Source organism: Octopus bimaculoides, chromosome 14 (assembly GCF_046866305.1).
Source record: "Octopus bimaculoides isolate indiv1 chromosome 14, ASM4686630v1, whole genome shotgun sequence".
Taxonomy (NCBI): Eukaryota; Metazoa; Mollusca; class Cephalopoda; order Octopoda; family Octopodidae; genus Octopus; species Octopus bimaculoides.
In genome coordinates, this window is record NC_142941.1 from 5,432,602 (window position 1) to 5,453,679 (window position 21,078).

A 21,078-nucleotide genomic window follows, 5' to 3' on the forward strand; every position below is an offset into this window, starting at 1 on the left:
ACACCATTGACAATGGTATGGGGTGGGGTAATGGGTGTAAGCAGAAAAGAAGGAGAGAGGGAAAAGAAGATATGAATAGAAATGGAGAGGTACAATCTACTCTTTGCTCTAAACACCTTTTCACTTTTCTTCTGAAGACTCCAGCTTTTCAAAACTGTTATTAAACCTGCTAAATTTCACCATTATCTTCCTACCACAACCACAAAGCTCAAATTAAAAGAAACCCCACTAAAATGTGAGTGTATATGGTGATGTGTGTATACACCTCCTTGTACATTCATACACAAACACAGCTACATTACCTAGACACATAAACAAGCATACATATGCACAAACAATACGTGTGTGGAGAGAAAAACGGTAGTACAAATTTAGATGTTATATATTCCTTTCTCTGCATCTATCTACCTAAATTTATACATACAATGCACACATATATATGCATTTATATAATTTATATATGCATATGAACATATATATTTCCTAATACATCTTTCAATATATCTTTATAAAAATAAGGTGCTCAATAGTCTAAAACAGAGCTAAAATTTGATAATTTAACATACATGCAAGAATAGACATACAATATACAGAAGGAAGTATGAATATTGATAAAATACACACTCATGTACATTACAAACACATTTATATTCTATTAGTTTCTCCTTTCCAACATTGTAGCAATTGCTTATATAATTATATGACCTTGTCTACCACTAATCAATCGACAGTGATTTAAGGAGTGGAGCTTGTGTTTTGGTCAGCTAAGTAAATTGATACAAGTCAAAGTAATCCATTCTTTGCTTAGAGTAACAACACAATAACTAAAGTGAAATCTGAACTTGTGTACATGATCAGCACCTTAACCTCACAGCTATTACATAATTCAAAATGTGTTTTTACAGAGCCAAAAAGTAACTATCTTAATTACTAACACCTCCTATATGTAAAGAACATCCCCTTGTTTAAAGTATTCTATGTCAAATCTGATGTAACCACTAAGCATTTTAGAGTGTAATGTCTGTGTTCCATAAAAAGTCTGGGTTGGCTAAGGGTACATAATAACAACTCTGGGGTACAAGTTTTAGATTTAAACCCATCACTTCTTTTGAAGTATGTTTCAATACTCACATCTTAACAAAACTAAGGCCAGTGTGTTACATAAAATGTAACATATACACCCTACCTAGGCCATGATACTACATATCCTATTCAGATTACAGTTAGGGTGTGTTCGGGTTAAAAATAGGTGGTGGTGCTTGTATACTGCTGTATTACTATGTATTACACTTAACACACCAGCTCAGTCCGTCTAGCTGTAATATGAACCAACAAGGCTATCCCATAACTATACAAAGCAGCCAATCTTACATTATCCTTCAGTCTACATTATATTTCCCCTGCTTAAGGCAGTACTCATCACCTGGTTGAACTGTTATTAAGCTATAAAGCCATTTTATAGTGCCCAAGGTCACTTTTGATTGAGAAAATCCAAAGTATTTCAAGCATAAGTTTCTAGATTTACAACATCAAATGTATTTTGTCTTGTTTAAGACAGTGAATTTGGTTTTAGAGAATTTTTGCTGCTACTTCTAGCACATTGAGAGACCATGTAAAGGTTTCTTGACTGAAGTATTTCCCAGTGATGACAATTGTGTGATAGAAAAGAGTGAACCAGTTGTAAGATGACACGTTCCAATAATTTAGATGTATATTTACATATCTAAAGAAACTGCCGCACACATTCTAAGATGTGGAAAATTACAAATCTCTTGTCCCAGATTACAACATTATGTTTATGGATAAGAGGTTAAAATGTTTGCTCAGTAATCATGAAATCTAGTGTTTAATTTCAGTGCAGAGTATCTCATTTCGAATGAAACTGCATGGAAACCATCAGGGCATTTTTGCCTTCAAATGGCCAACCATGTTGTATATTGTGTCATGCTGATTCTGGTCCACTGAATACTCAGCCACATGTGTCTGTACATACTGTCATTGATAGAATCATTAAAAGAATGAAATCAAGCAGTTGATTGACTATTGTGCTACAGATCAATTCAAAACACAAATGGTGGGGGTTTCTTTTTAACATTGCGTGAGCCCTGATAAACCTTTTATAAAAAGGGTTCTAGCAGCTGGATCAACTTATCTTTTTTTTTTCTTTTAAACAGTACATGAAACAAAACATTATCCAGTGTGTACCTATTAAGACAGTGGTGGTAGTGGAGAATTTGAAGAAGATAAAGCTGCTATTTCTAACAAGTCAAGCAACCATGAAAAGGCACTTTATTTGCTGTTTAGTTCCAGACATGACCACTTAGTCTTTTCCCCAGACATAATGTATCTAGGACTGCAGTATGTCTTTTATTTTGTTTTTATAAGACAATAGAATTTCCTTTGAAAGAAATTTGGTTGCTATATTTAAAAAGTGAAGACTTTTCCATTGGTTCAGTCTGACCCAGCAAGGCCTTTACAATAAATTGACTTAAAAAAGGCAATTTTTAAAAATATTCAGGTTTCAGCATTTGACATGACTGGTTGGTTTATTATTTAACAGATTTCCTCTAACTTATCACTCAATTTTTGTTGTTTTGAGTTCATCTTCAAATAAATGCCAAACCTGACAATCTAAAATGATCTTTCATGGAAATCATACATTCTTCACAGAGCCAAGACTGCTTCATGAAAGGTTGAGCTTCCTCTTCATAGATTCAAAACACTTCAAATTTTCTGAGACGATGTTAACCCAATGCAAAGTGCAAGTCTCTCCTATATACACAGTAGCGTTGGCTTACCGAGAATGCAGTTTCCACTACGCATACATACCCGCATGTCCACAGTTGGAGTGAAAGAGTTAAAAACAACAATAAAAAACCCTGAAAGAAAACCTCAGCCTTTCTGGCAAATAAAATTGAGTATCAGTAATATAATGGGATAGCAGGGGTAGTTTAATTCCTTAGTTTATTTTAGCCATCATACATAAGGCCATGCTGCAGCACTGCCTTCAATGGAATAAACTGTCACTCCTTTTGCAACAAGTGGCATTGTGCCACACTCTCTCTCTCTCTCTCTCACACACACACACACACAACTGCAGAATCTAATCATTTGTTACACACACACACACACACTTTTCTGCTATGTTAATTACCTAGAGAGTTAGAATTTTCCTAATGTCACCTATTTAAAAACACATTTATGTTTGGGTGCAACTGAGAGAGAGAGAGAGAGAGAGAAAGTGAGGGGAAGAATGAGAAAGTGGAAGAAACATAGAGAGACACAAATTAACGAGTAAAAGAGTTGAAATATTTTGGCTTTGGCTCATTTTTGTGAAATACTGCAAAGAGAACTCGAATAACAAACCTAAAGGGTAAAAGGGGACTCGAGTGACAAACTGAAGTGTGTCACCCCAAAACTAGAACCTGAGGAAAAAACTAGCAATGCTTGCTGATGTTGTTTAGCCCCGAGCCGGCTTTGATTAAGTAAACCTTTGACAAAACTCATTCCGACCATGGCCATTCCATCTTTTCAGGGATATGTAAGATTACAATATTTCTCTGCTTGTCTTTGTTAAGACAGTTTGTCAGTCTTGATAAAAATCATTTCATAAATGTCCAGCAACCAGGGTGCCAGTTACGTGACACCAACACCAGCCATGACTACGATTTCATACTGGCTTCATTTCTTTCAAGCCTATGCATGTCCTCAGCAGTCACAGCCCATGTTTCACTGCCATGTAGCATGGTTGTTCACACATAGGCATCATACAGTCTGCTTTTCACTCTGAGAGAGAGGTCTCTGTTGCCAGCAGAGGTAGGAGCTCTCTGAACTTTGCCCAGCCTAATCTTATTCTCACAGCCATGCTCTTGGAGCATTCACCTCCGCTACTGTCTTGGTCACCTAGATAACGGAAGCTATTTACTACCTCTAGCTTGCCCCCTGGCAGTTGGAGTCTATCTTCTGCACATTTCCAGCATTTATTGTACCTGCGCATCTTCCATATACGAAAGATATTTTCCCTGTTAACCTTCTTCTGATATTGCTGCACCTTTTATGTGTCCTAAGCTTACACTAGGTGCATCTTATGGAGTTTCTATCTACAGCTTTTCTACAGATTGAGCAGGGCCATCTTTCTGAAGGGATTTGTGATTTGTCTGCCTTCCTACTTACTAGGTCAGTGGTTTTTGCAAGGTTAACACTAAGGTTAACATTTTTATTCATTTTCAATATCTACTTACTCGTGTAGTACTTTTACAAATCTTTTCAAATATATATATATATATATATATATATATATATATATATATGCATACATACACTTACACAGATTGTTGTACATGGATAAATAAAATACAAACAGAAGCCACAAGCTAGAAGCCTGTATGTAGTCAAGCAACCTGTTAGAAATAGCAGTCATATCTTCCTTAAATCAGATCCTACTATCTCAAATAAGGGAAGAACATATTGGATAATCATGTAATTATAGGCTTAAATAACGAATACATATGAACATATGTGTGCACACACAAGTTCCACAGACAAACATGTCTATATCTAACTCAACCACACCCCTCTTCTGAGCCAACAAGGTCTCTAGAAGCTATGAGCTGTGCAACTCTCCCCTGTCATTGTTCTCCTCCTCCTCCTCCTCTTCTCCCACATGCAAGACCTACCCATATACCTTGCACTTGGTGCCCCCTTCCTGCTATAGTCTGAACCTGCAACAACACCTCCATCACTATCACAAGTGGCTCAGCTGTCAATGAATAGATCATAACCAATGAGTCGGACAATCCTATATTAGTCTAGTTAAACATTGCTGACAGGAAATAGTTTCTGAACCACAACCTCCTCTCTTCTTCTTTCTCAATCCATAATGAGAACATACACACATACACATATCCTTCTATTTTACGTGCAGAAGTGCAGAGTGGAACCATAAATATATGTATGATATATATATATACACACTCACACCAAACCTATCAAAACTTCAAGAAAGAAAGTAAAATACAAAGGCAATAAAAGAAAGTTTTAAAAATTGGGTAAAAAGTGAAATATAGTACTAGTTGCCATCAATGAGATAACATTAATCTGTGTGTGTGATACATATATGTATATATATATATGTATCTAGAAAAGGATACATAACTCTGCTGCCATCTGAGATATGGTCATTGCTTAACATGCAGAAAAGCTATTTGTAGAGATTCTATATTGTTTACCAAATGTGAACGATGGGTGCCCAAAGTTTGAAATGACATAATGACAGCCAAGGGAAAGGAAGGAATTTGTAAATAGCGGATGCACAGCAGTAGTTAGCAGGAAGGACAGCCATAAAATGAATTCTTTCAAATACCTGGTAAGATCTCTAAAAGTGGTACACAATGTCTGTACCCAGGTGACCTATTCAACAGTACTGGGTGTTCTGAAAACACCATAGATAGACTATGAGAGTGGTTTAGTTCAGAGAGCTATTAACTCTATTAGCATCAAAGGGACTGGCTCACTGAGTGAAAGGCAAAATTGTATGATGCTTACGTGAGAAGCAGAAAGTTGCATGATAGTGAAACATGACACTAAATGTGGAGGGTATATAATGGTTGGAAAGAAGTGAGACTGACATATTTTGCTTGATGTACAGTGTTAAAGTGTATAAGAGAGCACAAATGAGTTGAAAGGAAAACTGGCATGAGAGGAATCGGATGTAGTGTACATCAGAGAAGACTGTGCTGCTATGAAGATGTGATGTGTATGGAGGAAGACTGTTGGGTAAAGAAGTATCAAGCACTACAAGAGGAAGATTGAGCAAGACATGGTAGAAGTGGTGAATGCTGATCTTAAGTGGTTGAACCTTATGAAACAGACGATGAAGAAGTGCAAGATGTGTTGAGGCATTGACCTGAGAAAACTCATTCACTGTATCTAAGTAGAGACGAATAAGCATACAAGATTATACTGGTGCCAGGTAAAAATCACCTGTGCTGGTGCCACATAATGAGCACTTGTGTTGATGTCACATGACAAACAAGTGTGTTGGTGCTATGTAAAAGGACCCAGTATGCTTTGTAAAGTGGCTGGTGTTAGGAAGGGCATCCAGCCGTAGAAACCATGCCGAAACAGACAATAGGAGCCTGATGCAACTCTCCCGCCTTGCCAGCTCCTGTCGAACCGTCCAACCCATGCCAACATGGAAAGCAGACATTAAGATGTTGAATGTTATCTACCCCAGGAGTAAGGAAAATATCTGCACCCTGGGGAAGCTGGAGATAGCTTGTGGTGGCAACAAAGTTGATGAGATGTAAGAAGTTTTGGCAGAGCTGTCTGGCATTTCTGATTCAATGCTGACTTATTTGACAGCAGACGTTTAAATGCTTCTCTTGTTCTCTCTCCCTGTTTATGCATGTGGGCATATTTCTCTTTACGTGTATGAGGAGAGGAAAAGTGTTTATGCTAATTGTGTTCTATTAATAAACTGTAATGTCTCTCTCACTCTATCTGTATATGTGTATATATTTCTGTGCATGTGTGTGCACATGTGTGTTTGCCTCCAGCACCAAAGTGTACTGCTGGCAAAACAGGCTGAAAGCTTAGTCAGCTGTGCCACATCATCAGCATCCAAACAGCTGCACCCATTTGTTTCATTGTTAGAAGAGAGTCCTAGCTAAAAACAGAAATTGGTAGTGTTGCTTTTGACTACTAACCAATGTTGATATCTTCTGCTCAGTTCTGTTTCTGCTGACCGAACAGTTAAGAACAATCCATAAATTAAATATCTAAGTGTATGAGTTGAATTATTGAAAATATTGTAACTTTCCACTCGACCGATTTAATCAGTGGCAGGACAAGACGAAAAGAAAGCAGTTGAATGTGGAAGGATTTCTACTCAATGTAAAAAAAAACCCTTACGAAATTCCACAGAGAATTTTGTCAGGTATTTTGCAGAGTTTGCAGATCCATGAGATCAACGTATTCTATGATAGAAAGAGGAGGTCTGGAAAAATTGAGGACAATAAGAAAATAAATAGAGAGGCAAATAAATCCTATTCTTTCACTTTTATATAAGTTAGAGCAAGAGGAGGATGGAGGAGGTGGGGGATGGGGGCAATGCTCTAGACTGTTGCAAACTCTCCTCTATCTCTTGTCCTTGACTGGTGAGACTGATGTCATTGATACCCAGCCTGAACATCTGCTGTTTAATATAGGTGGCTGGAGAGCAAATGAGGAGAAAGTCTGGCTCTGAAAGCATGCGACGGAGTGACAAAAAGAACTCCACTAAAAGCAAGCAAGGAGCAGGTGGAGAATTTAAACTGACGACTTACAACAATACACACACACACACACACAGCTGTAGTATGATGGAATGATTAAGAAGAGTATTTTGCAACTACAAAGTCCTGGGTTCAAATGCACTGCAAAGCATCTTGGGTAAATATCATTTTTTAATAGACTCAATTTGACCCATATCTTGAGAGTGAAATTAGGTAGAAGGAAAATGGAGAGAAGTCTCTTGTTGGATGGATCGTACCTGCAATTCAAAGGTACGCTGTATCACATTGATTCTGCCATCCAACAAGAGACTTGCGTGGTACCTTAGGCAAGTGTCTTCTACTAATACCTCAAGCCAATCAAAGCCTTGCAAATGGATTTGGTAGATAGAAACTGGAAGAAGCCTGTTGTATAAATATATATTTGTGTGTGTTTGTTTGTTCCCCGCCATCACTTGACGACTGATGCTGGTGTGTTTATGTCTCCATAACTTAGTAGTTCAGCAAGAGACTGATAGAATAAGTATTAGGCTTACAAAGAATAAGTCCTGGGGTTGATTTCTTCGACTAACACCCTGCGCCAACATGGCTGCAGTCAAATGACTGAAACAAGCAAAAAGAATAAAAACAAAAAGTATCTTTTTATATAAAAAGGTAAAGACCCCCTTTTAGTCAAGAATGACCTTGAGGTTGCACCTAGAAAGTTACCCTCTAAGGCACAAATCTGGGCAAGGTTGTTTATGGGAGACCAGCAATCGCCCGTGCATACCAGCTTCCTGTCTCCCCACCACTGATATGTTATCCCAGGGAAAGGCGAAGGGGCTGATACAGTTTGGCACCGGTGACAAAGCAACTCATTTCTACAGCTGAGTGAACTGGAGCAACATGAAAAAGTAAAGTGCCTTGCTCGAGAACAAAACACACAGCCTGGTCCAGGAATTGAACTCACTTCCTCATAACTGTGAGCCTGATGCTCTATTTACTGAGCCATGAACTTTCACGGAAATGGTTGAGGGTTAGAAAATCCGCTGCAATGAACTTTGTTTCACACATGCAGTCATGGAAAAGTGGATGTTAGAATAACGATAATGACACACACACACACACGCACTTCTTGATTTGATCCTTTAGAATTCAGTTTTCTCAACCACACGTAGAACTTGTTTCTTCACATTGTTTTGAAGCATCTCATATTTTCAAGATTTTGATGATGTAAGTGTTTATTTTTAGAACGACATTGTAGGATAGGTGTGAGAGGACAAACCTAGCTGTTTGAATATTTGGGCTGCATATGGCCAGTTTAAATGCTAAAGGGTTAAATAAGATAGTTTGTTATATTTCAGATATACTATGAGAAAAGTAAAAGGGTTGGCTATTCATACAGCTAATGTGATATATCTTATTCCGAGCCAGTGAGGGGAAAGGGGCACTATCAGGCTACCCGACCTGCTAGAAATAGCAGCAAATTTGCCAAACACACACAATCATGTTTAAAAAAGGGACACGTTTGATGATATAGCCCTAAATATACACACACAAAGACAAAATGACTAAGGATGGAATGTCTTTGACTATAAGTTTACTTGATAAGGGCTAATCTGGCTTGGAACAAGAACTTGAAGAGAGTAAAGGAGATTTAGCATAAGTGTGTATGTGTGTGTGTGTTTGTCCCCACGTCCCCTCACTGCATGACAGCTGGTATTGTGTGTTTATGTCCCCATAACTTAGTGGTTTGGACTTATTTTCTAGTACTACTAGAAAATAAGTCCTAGTGTCGGTTCGTTCAACTAAAACCCCTCAAGGTGGTGCTCCAGCATGGCTGCAGTCAGATGACTGAAACCAGTAAAAGAAAACACACACACACACACACACATGTATAGGATGGGAGATGGCAATTCAAATTCTGCTTAGGTCAACTTGACATCCTATTTGTCCAGCAGAGATAAAAATAATACCAGTAATCCTGCAAGGGAGTATGAAAATGAAGAGCAACATTCAAGATCTTCAGATAGCAGGTAAGAGATTAAAGGCTTCTGTAGGAGGAGGAGGAGGAGGAGCAGTAGGAGAGTTCCAAGATTGCTGTCAGGGGTCAATGAGAGTGACTAATCCCTAAACTAAACAAGGGAGCTTTATATAAATAAATGCTGTGGGTTAAGTATAGTGGGTATAGCGAGAGAAGCTTCCTTGCAAGAATCAATAAAACTATATAATATCTACAGTGAAACTAGTTCACTTCAGGGTAGTCTTTTATTGTCAGCCTGTGATAGACTGCTACAGCTACTATGACTAACAACAACAACAACAACAACCAATTACTGCTGCTGATGTCATAACCTGCCTCCTTCCCCCTTATAATTATTATTACTATTATTACTGCTACAACGCCCAGTGACACAACCACTGTCACCGCAACCACCACCACCACCACTGCTGTTACAATCACTAGCATGGGTTATCCTAGCCTGATAGTCCAGCCTAGCCCAGTAGTTTTTAAACTGACAAAATGCCAGCCACCCCGCCACTATCAAGTATTAGTGAAAATTCGTTCCCCACCCCATTATTTTTTATAAATGGGATGATGGAAGTTTTTGCATCCGAATGTCTTTCTTTGCCAGTGTTGGACAAGTTTAAAATGTTTAAAACCATCATAATTTTATTAAACATGGGTACTTGGTCCTCCCCCTTTCCATTCCTCGTAGGTGACTCCATAAGTGGTCCCCACCTCATGAGAACTGCTGTTATAGCCAAGTCTCGGGCTAAAAATATTACAGTAACACCAAATATCACAGAACTAACTCACTGAATACAAGAGGCAGTTTTTATTGATGTGTGTCTTAGACAATTCAGTTACACACACACACACTATTATTCCTGGCACTTACATAATTTCTAATATAGGTATAAGGTCACACATTTGAGCGGGAAGGAGAAGTTGATAATAACAACCCCAATATTTGGTACTTTCTCTTATCAACCATGAAAGGCAAAGTTGACCCCAGTGGGATTTGAACTCAGAACATGAAGCATCATAAATAAAAACTGCAAAGCATTTTGTCTGTCTGATGTTCTAAGGATGATTCAGCCAACCCACCAGCTTAACAAGTTTATTTTCCATTTTTTACTTTATAAAGCTAGGGTTCCCTGGTAAATCCTATGGCTGGTAGTCTCCCCAATTGGTGTTGCCCATCACCCAACAGCCACAGTTATTTCAACCACCCCTGCCACTGACAGCCATCAGCGTAAAGACTCCCTTCAGTTGTGAATGATCATGGGATTGGACCGAGAAAGTTACCCTCTGAAGCACAAGTCTGGGCACAGCTGTTTATGGAAGACCAGCATACCAGCCTCCCCTCCCCATGCCACTGATGTTATCCAAGGGAAAGGCAAAGGGGCCGATACAGCTTGGCACCAGTGATGTTGCAACTCATTTCTACAGCTGAGTGAACTGGAGCAGCATGAAAATAAAGTGCCTTGCTCAAGAACACAACACACAGCCCGGTCTGGGAATCGAACTCGCTACCTCATGATTGTGAGCCTGATGCTCTAGCCATGCGCCTTCACACTGACAGTTATCACCACTACTATATTGTTATTTCTAGCAAGTTGAGTGATTGCACAGAAGCTCCTTCACTGGCTTATAACCTGTACACTTCAGTTGGTGGAGCATCAGACCACTTTTATAGTACCGACAGTCATCATCACTGCTATAAACAGTTTGATGGTTCACCAACTGAAGTGCACAGACCATGAGGCAATGAAGGGACTCCTGTACAATCACTCAACTCGTTAGAAATAACAGTCAAATACCTTCAAATCAAACCCTACCGTCTTAAAAAAAATGTAAGATAGATCAGACAACATAATCCTAGATGCGAAAAAAGGATGGAATGGCTACGGCTGAACTCTCTTGCTCATTGGTCTGCTGACTCAAGGCTGACACGGGGCTAAACAGTGACAACAGACCACCATCACCATCACCACTATCACTACTACCACCATCACCACTTACTACAAATATTGACACAATAAATCAACATAGAGTAGTAGTCTTCTATGTTTAGAGATCAAATCCAGCTGGAGTTGGCATTTCAGAATCAATGAATTGAATACCAGTCATATACTGAGTTAATGCAAGTCGCTATATCACTTTCCCTTTCTTATTGATTTGGTCTGGGAAGAAGGGGCAATGCTTTGGCCTTTGCAGACCCACAGAACAAGACCAGTGAGATGAATGTTCCACTTGAATTGCTAACTTTTGATGATTGCAGGAAAGACATGGGGCCGGAGGGAATTTGAGCGGGCTGATGTTCAATGTGGGGGAAAAACTCTGAGAGTTCCATCAGTTATGAGGCTGGAGAGTTCCAGTTGATCTGATCAACAGAACATCCAGCTTGTGAAAAGATGTGTAAGTGGCTGAGCACCCCACAGATATGCGTACCCTTAACATAGTTCACAAGGAGATTCAACGTGGCATGCAGAATGTGACAAGGCTGTCCCCTTTGAATTACAGGTACAACTCATTTTTTGCCAGCTGGTTAAACTGGGGCAATGTGAAATAAAGTGTCTTGCTCAGGGACACAATGTGTGGCCAGGAATTGATCTCACAACCTAATGATTGTGAGCTGCATGCCCCTAACCATCAGGCCACGTGCCTTCACTTGAGGAGGAAAGACTGAATGAAATGATAAATGCAGAACCTGAAGAGGAGAGCATAATAAGGGCGAGATGAGATGTACATAAGCGGAAATTGCATGGGACTAGCCAGCTGCATACAGCAGAAGTCACTGTAATAGAAGTAGGAAAGATAAAGAAAGGAGACAACCATGTTTATAGCGTACATTGGGGAGCAATTTTAGGTGTCTTTTTAGCAGGGGGGATAGTTTGTTAAGGATGTTCGTATGTGTAGCTGCAGCACTGTCTCAAATGTAGGAGATGCATACCAGACATACCATTGTTACATAATGAAGATGACTACACAGTGACACTTTAAACAAACACAGTGTAGCAGTGTTTTGATGAGATGGTCGAAACTCTGCCAGACGAATCTTCAAGTGTCATATTTTAAAATGTCACCATGATTTGTAACTAATCCAAAGGAAATCAAATATTTTGAGAATCAATGCTAGTGTCAGTTTTGTAGAGTCATTAAAGCATTGGATAGAATGGCTATTTGTTCTGACTCTGTACTCTATGTTCAAATCTCATTGAAGCCAACTTTGTTTTTTTATCCTTTCATTATCATCCCCAGTGGTGGGACTGTTGGCAAAATGTCAGAGCACTGACAGCATATCTTCAACTCTATGCATCCTGTGTTCATATCTCATCTCTTTCTACTAAAGAAAATAAGACTGGGTCCCATGTCAGTGCCACATTTAAAGCACCCAGTACACACTGTAAAGTGATTGGTGTTAGGAAGGGCATCCAGGCATAGAAACCATGCCACAATAGACAAGTGGAGCCTGGGGCAGCTCTGCAGCTCCTGTTGAACAATCTAACCCATGCCAGCATGGAGAATAGACATTAAATGATGATCATTTTTCCTCCCAGAGGATGTGTTTCGTGCCTTAGATAAGCTATTATTATTATGTTGTGGTATTTAGTTACAGCTTCTTACCTTCTGGTACCAGTGAGAGGGTGAATTAGATAACCCCCGTTCCCACAAATTTCTAACCTTGTGCTTTTGTTAGAAACATTATGGTGATGATAGTGGTGCATCAGACAAAATGCCTTATGGTATTTGGTTATAACCATTTATACTTCAAGTTCAAATCCTGCCAAGGCTCACTTTGCCTTCCACTCATTTGGAATAGCTAAAGTAAAAGTACCAGCCAAGAATTGAGGTAAATTTAATCACCCAACTGCTTCCTTCAAATTTGTAACCTTATGCCTATAGATAAGAAAGTTTCATTCTTCATCATTCAGTGTTAAATTCCATGGATGGAGGTAATTAAAAAACAACACGACACCTGCTACAATACTGATCCTGTGTTAACCAATGATCCCCTCTATCACCTGTACTGTTAATACTAACAGCGGTGTTGCTGTTTAGCACTGATTCGACAGACTTAAAGACATTTTAAACATGACCACCCCATCAGACAGTGTTTCTACAACTACATCAACAAATCTAATGCTAATGACTTTTTCTCGACACTATATGTGTAATTTCGATTATAATCTAAATGTTATTGTTGTATTCTATCAACTTATTCTATCTGTGACCATCCCATCTTAAATATCTAGAATTACATAATCCAATTTGTTCAGTTTTAAAGAGAATAGGATGTCATTTGGCAGTTGTTTGTAGCATGTCAAGTGATCTTATAGAGGCTCCTTTGTTGGCTCAGAAGTTAAATATAGCTTAAGATGGAATGATGTGAATTAAGGCAGGTTTGGCTGCTATTTCTAGTAAGTTAAACCACTATATAGACACTTTTCTCAGTATTGGCTGTAGTATCAGCAGTGTTACTATTGGCTGTAGTATCTGCAGTGTTGGTATTGGCTGCAATACTAAAAGTACCATTAATATCTCTAGTGTCTGCATTGACAACAATTGTTCTGTTAGTACTGAGCTGAAGTGTCTGTCATAACATGTTGGTATTGACTCTTGTCTATGCTGTGGCAATTTAGCAATGGTATAGATTATAGTGCTGATACTCACTACAATGCCTTCCTGTAAAGTTACTACAGAAGTGGATACAAGCGACTGGCTATTTAGTAGGTTGGTGTTGGATGTAGTATTTTGCAGTGTTACTGAGATAGAAACCTCAACTGGAGAGAGGAAGAAAGATACAGGAGTGAGTAAATATGTGTGAGAAGGACGTAGAGACAAGAGAAAGAGAGAGAGAGAAAAAAGAAATACATGTTTGAAAGACCAAAAAAAAAAAAAAAAAAAAGCCGAAGGAAAAGTATGTGAGAGAGAGAAAGAGCTGGAGGAGAGCAGAGGGATATAAAGAAACTACATACTTGAGTGCACCTGCGCTTTAAAGAGAGCAAAAGGTGTGAGATAATGAAATATAAATTCCTAACCAAGACAGAATATAAGTTTCACTCACACACACACACATCTTAAAATTGGAGATAGACAACTGCAGCTCTGTTATTGCCGATATTCATGGCAACTGAATAGAAACGTAGCATAATATGGTTTTGACATCTATACAATTACTTTGAAGTTTTGACAAATGCTATGTTTTCAAACAGTCAGTTTGATAAGGCGCCTTTAGCAAAACTTCGAAGTAATCGGCAACTTATTTTTTAACTTCTTTTAAAAATAATATTTGACTCTGTCTTACATCGAGTCCTTTGTTTAATTATCGCTTCTTTGAATACTAGCATTTACCGATGAAAGAAAAAGGTAGTAATTACTATGATGCTCGAGTTTCGTGCATAGCATTTTTGTGAACGAATTATATGGATAATTGCAGTGAATTGAAGTTTTCAGCTCCCTGTATTACACGTTTTAAGTTTAGTTTTGAGAGAAAAAATACTTATAGTGCTTTCAATATCAAAAATTAAACTATATAAACACGCACAGAAACACGACTGTTGGAGCAGCTATGAACTGAATACAGACAAAATGTATTTGGTTGACGCTAAGAAGGGACAATCTGGCATAAAAAGAAACTAACCAAGAACAGACACGGTCACTTGATCTGCTGGAAACAGTAACCAAATCTTCAGATCAACTGCTGTCTTAAAAAAAAAAACGGGGAGATGAAATGTTTTTGATCATATATGTCTGCTCGGTCGGGAACAGACTTGGGGTTAAACAATAACACAGAAATAAATATGTAAGTGTATGATCGGCAGTGCAGAATGTTGAAACACTGTGGTTTGTAAACCATCAAACTGTAACAGGTGTCTGTGTGTGTGTAAACATATATGTAAACAAAACGACAGTTCAGTATGCGTGTGTATGTACGCATGTATATGAATGTATATCTATAGATAAACGTTAGTAATTTCGAAAGCAGAACCCAGAGATGTGTTAACCTTTGGCTGTCCGTGGTTTGGCAGGTGTATGTTAGAGTCGAACAAAATACCACACGGTATTTAGCTATGGTTCGTTACGTTTTAAGTTCAAACTCCACCGACGTCAACATGCTGTAGCGATGAAATAAAGTTCCAGTCAAATAATACCGGGGACGATTTCATATTCTTATAAAGCATTCAAGATGTGAATGAAATTATAATAGAAGACTAGGGTGCCTTATATGGTCGTTGGATCTGCTAGAAATAAGGCCTAATCTCTCCAAAAACAAAATGTATAGTTTAAAAAGTGTGTGTACGTGTGGGACACTTTGGGTTATGCAATTAGTCCCTATATATAAGGCGGAAAGGTCGTGGCTAGAATGGTTTCGACCAAAGGAGAAACAACACCAATCGGCGACCTTTCGATACCAGTCCGAAATAGGCAAGATCGCCCCACCAATATAATCAATATACACAGGTAGAAAGCAATCTCTTTCTATGTCTAACGAAGAAAACTATCAACTGTTTCCAGAGAAAATCGTCAGATGCGACTAAAATGTACCGGCATTGATGATATTTCACAACAATAACAACCTTAGTAATGAGTCTCCGATTGAATGACAGACATGTCAGATAGAGCAACCAAATCTGCCTCAGTCACACCCAACCGTCTGAATAAAACAAAAGTGACACTGGATAGTGTAATACTAGATACAGTAAGGGGTGGTCAGGAATGGAACGGATCTGATTATAAATGTGCTCGATCAGTGCTGCTCTGAAAATAACATCAACCACAACAGTAAGTCTAGAACGAACGAGAGATACTCACACCTGTTGAAGCTGGTCAAGAAGGACGAGAACTGATGGCGATATTGTCAATTGCTGCCGCTAGATGGCACTGGACTATGTACGTGTGTATACGTGAGCGCGTGTGTGTGTGTGTGTGTTTATGTATAAGAGACACTGACAGAGTGGGAGGTGATTTTTTTTTTGTGAAGAGGGGGGGGAAAAGAAAGGTAAACGATCAATGTGAGGTGAGGGAAGAGTAATGTTCGCATTGAGACAGAGATAAAGAAGTAAAAGAGGGGGAAGAAGTAGAAAGAGAAGAAATCTGGCGATGAAGAAGACATTGTGAGGGGGGGGGGGTAGTGGTAAAAGAAAAGAGAAAGTGTATGTATGACAAAAGGGGAGGAGGGGTGATAGAAAGAAAGAGAGGGATTATTACGGGAATTTGAAAGGAGGAGTGACCTATATAAGTTTAAAGGGAGGTGTAGGAAGAGAAAAATGAGAGAGAAGTTTCAATGAGAAGAGTTTTTTTATCAGCTGAAAAAAGAGGGAGAGTGAAGAAGAGATGTTTGAAAGAGAGGGGTTTGATAAAAGTCTGAAAGAAGTCTTGAAAAAAATAGAAATAGGAGAGAAAGAGAAGCAATTGAAAAAGAAAGAGAGAGAGAGAGTCTAATGTTAAAATTTATTTCGCGCGGGAGTAAGAGGGAGGAAAATTATATTTGTGAAAGTGGGTTGTATTTATAATTTTAAAGTTTAGAGAAAGAGGATGAGTTTGTGAGAATAATGAAGGGAATTAAACCGAAGCGATTGAATAAAGGAAGTGAGAAAATAAAGAGAGAGAGAGAGAGAGAGAGAGAGAGAGAGGAAATGAGAGAGTCAAGGGAGCGACGGAATAAAAGATGCAAAGAAAGTAATGTGAGAGAGGAAGAGAATGGAGAGGTGACATTTACATTGAGGTTGGGAAAGAGATAGAGAAATGAAGAATAAGAGGGTGAGAAGGAGGAGAGAGAGAGAGAGAGAGAGAGGGTGGAAATGTGGTGAGAGCGGGAAAAGAGGAGGAGGAGGAGGAGAAAGAGAACTCTGCGGCAAATTAAGATTTTTCCATAATGTACACGTTTGATAGTTTTTTTTAGTGTGAATACACACGTATGTGTGTTTGTGTGTACAGATATATGTGTGTAAATATATATATATATATATATATATATATATATATATATATATATATATTTACACACATGTACACACAAACACACATACGTGTGTATTCACACTAAAAAAAACTATCAAACGTGTACATTATGGAAAAATCTTATATATATATATATATATATATATATATATATATATATATATATATATATATGTATATATGGGTGGAGTTTTATGAGAATTGAGAAGGAAGTTAAAACGATTGAGAAAATATATGGGGGTGTGTATGTGTGTGTGAATGTATGGAGCGTGTGCATGTGCGTGCTTGTGTGTGTGTGTGTGTGTGTGTGTGTCCTGTCTGGAGATACCACTAATAGTTTCAATAGTTCAAATATATACATAAAATGTCTGTTTTCCTGTGTGACTGTCACGTCGCATGAGAGAGAGGAGAGGGAGAGATAGATAGATAGATAGAGAGAGAGAGTGAGAGAAAGTGAGAGAGAGAGAGAGAGGGGGTTCTCAAATGCAGAAATTAGGGTAAAGGTGGTGGTGGTATTGTTCAGGAGAAGCCAGGGGTGGCGTTGGTGTGGGGTTGTTGCAGTGGGGTGGATAGAAAAGGGCAACCAAGCAAAACGATGGTTGTTCATTTTGTGAGGACGACGAGCGTGGGGATGGAAAATGATGATGATGATGATGACGATGATGATGATGAAGCTAGTCCCATATACGTTGAGGCCAGATATAAATAAATGATGAATAAATACTGAATAATCAGGGTAATGTGTTGTACAATGGAAGTAAAACTAGCATGGATTCCGTCTCACTTCACTAACGATGTTAATAATTTTCGTAGGAAATGCATGAAGGTCATATCATCTCTTGTCTCTGCTCCTGCTTACCCCTCTACGTAACATTGATGATGAACAACGTACCAACACACAAATCCACAAATTTGTAACCTCGTGGATATCGTTGGCGATTTTTTCTTCCTCCATTTTTCCCTTCCTTGAACTTTCCTTGTTTCCGACGAAGAGCTCCGCTCGAAACGTCAAATTCTCTTTCTTTCCTTTCCCGAGCGTCTAGTAACACAATCTGTATCACGTCCTCACGTTGTTGTTTTTTGTTGTTGTTTTTTTTTGTCTTTTTCCTTTTTTGAACTTATTTGTTTGTTGTTATTGTTGGTTTATGCCTCAAGTTGACAAATCTATGAAGGAGGACATTCCAGCTGTAGAAACTCTGCAATATCAGATTGGAACCTGGTGCAGCCCTCCAGCTTACCGATTTCAGTCAAACCGTCCAATCCATGCCAGCATGGAAAGCAGATGCCAAATGATGATGATGTCATAGTGTACTCTGAGCTACGGTATCTGTTGTGTTTTACCTCTTTTTGTTAAGACAAAAAGGGTGAGATTTGAGGGAGATTTAGTTGCTAGTTATGCAGGTCAAGCAACCACATAGTAGTTCAATCGCTGGCTTTTAAGAGGACAGGTTGTGTGCACAGAGTTAGAGGGACAAATTTCAGAAAAAGGAGGACCCTAGGTTATATATTTGCTGTGGGCAAAGAAGTCAGAGAAGGGAGAGTAGCTAATGATTTTACTAATTAGCCATCTTACATGTTGCTTTGATAATGAGACTGACAAGGGGACCGCTAAGTTGTCATTCGACATGCTAAAAATAGCAGTTAAATTTATTTCAAATCCCACTCTCTTGTATCTTGAGAAATCAAAGAATACATTGGATAATTAGATAATGTCTTACACAGGGTGACACTGTAGCCATGCTGGAGCAGCAACCTGAAGAATTTTTGAGTCAAATGAATCAACTCCAGTACTTATTCTTTCAGTCTCTTTTACCAAATTGGTAAGAATCAGGAACATAAAAACACACCAATATCAGTTGTGAAGCAGTGGTGGGGACAAAAACAGATACAAAGACACACACACACACACACATACATACAAAGGGCTTCTTTCCACTCACAAGGTTTTGGTTGACCCAAGGCTTGAATAGAAGACACTTGCCCCTGGTGCCATGCAGGGGAACTGAACCTGGAACCATGTGGTTGGGAAACAAGCTTCTTACCACACAGCTACAATGTCAGCAACAAGCAATGACAAAACAGAGTGAAACTATATTCTAGAACAACAAACAGAAAATTATGATATAAAAACAATATTAATAACAAAAAGAGAACATATGGTGTTTCTAGCATATGTGAAATTTTTAGAGCAAACAATAATCACAGCTTAACTGGGTTCCTGAATGACAATATAATTGAATGTAATTGATCTAGGAGTGGAGAGGGCTTTTGTGATAGCATTTCTATGTTTTTTAATTTTATTACAAATGGTGGACAAAAGTACCAATAGTTATAGGCTTCCAACAGTGATTCACAGCATCTGGGAGGAATAAGAGTGGCAGGGTGGGCCCCAGTAATTAATTCAGTGTCCCTTCAGAGCCAAGTGGCCGTGTGATAAGTAGTTTGCTTACCAACCATATGGCTCCGGGTTCAGTCCCGCTGCATGACACCTTGGGCAAGTGTCTTCTACTATAGCCTCGGGCCAACCAAAGCCTTGTGAGTGGATTTGGTAGATGAAAACTGAAAAAAGCCTGTCGTATAATATATACACATACATACATAGATACATAGATACATAGATACATACATATATATATATATATATATATATATATATATATATATATATATTTTCGAGCGGGATCGTTGCTGGTGCCCCTGGGCTGGCTCTTGTGCAGGTGACACATGAGGTTTCTCGAGCGAGATGAGCGTGGCCTTTGCCAGTACCGCCTGACTGGCCTTTGTAGGGTTTTCGAGCGAGATCGTTGCCAGTGCCCCTGGACTGGCTCTTGTGCGGGTGGCACATAAAAGACACCATTTCGAGCGTGGCCGTTTTCGTGCGGATGACACGTAAAAGCACCCACTACACTCTCTGAGTGGTTGGCGTTAGGAAGGGCATCCAGCTGTAGAAACTCTGCCAAATTAGATTGGAGCCTGGTGTTGCCATCCAGTTTCACCAGTCCTCAGTCAAATCGTCCAACCCATGCTAGCATGGAAGGCGGACGTTAAACGATGATGATGATGATGATGATGTTTGTGTGTCTATGTTTGGTGTGTTTACGTCCCCGTAACTTCGCAGTTCAGCAAAAAAGACCAACAGTGAAGGACCACTCAACTAAATGGGGTTTAGTCACATCCTTCTGACCCACTGGTCTGCTGTCGTCTCTCTTTCTGGCTTGTCTATTGCTACTATCATGAGCTCTGTTCTTTAGAGTTTGTTTCTACCATTCTAGCATCTGCCACTCACTCGTCTCACTACCTTTCATCAACTTAACTGCATCCAACCACACTGGGACCCTACACTAACTACCATGCTCAGTCCTTGGCCCTCAGGAATCTGCCAGCTCATGTCTTTTCTGTAGGTGTTGGTACAACAGTTTAAACAGAAAATTAAGTGTCAAGTTCAGTGCAATCTGATAGCTTGCAAGCTCATGGGCACTGCCCCCCTCCTCAAACTCAACAAATGAAAAAAGGAAAAAAAAGGAGTGAAACAACATGTATTGAGAACTTGTGAATGTGTGTGTGTGTGTGTGTGTGTGTGTGTATATATATCTGTGTGTGTGTGTGTGTGTGTGTGTGTCTGTGTGTGTGTTATTACAATAGTAATAAACTGAAAGACAGAGTGGGAACACCAGAAAAGTGGATCAAGAATTCTTTAATGGAATTTAAATTAATAACCTCGAGTACCAAATGTTCCAGACTGCTAAGTATAATGAGCAATTAATCAACTTGGAGCATGGATGACAGGTTGCCATTATGGCTGATGAGAATGTGTATGTGTCTATATATATGTATATATATATATATAACTAATAA

At 39.0% G+C, this 21,078-nt stretch overlaps 1 protein-coding gene across 5 annotated transcripts in view; it reads right to left on the reverse strand.

Moving 5' to 3' along the window:
- The window catches only part of LOC106868335 (uncharacterized), a 181,312-nt gene that overhangs the window by 48,640 nt on the left and 111,594 nt on the right, over positions 1–21,078 (reverse strand). The window contains exon 1 of one of the 5 annotated variants that reach the window (XM_014913541.3): positions 16,075–16,145. The exons of 3 other annotated variants lie outside the window; for them this stretch is intronic. The gene's annotated coding sequence lies outside the window, so the exon portion shown is untranslated. Of the gene's footprint in view, positions 1–14,902; positions 16,146–21,078 lie in introns of those variants that run through there. One more of the 5 variants, XM_089363165.1, reaches the window with a different exon arrangement.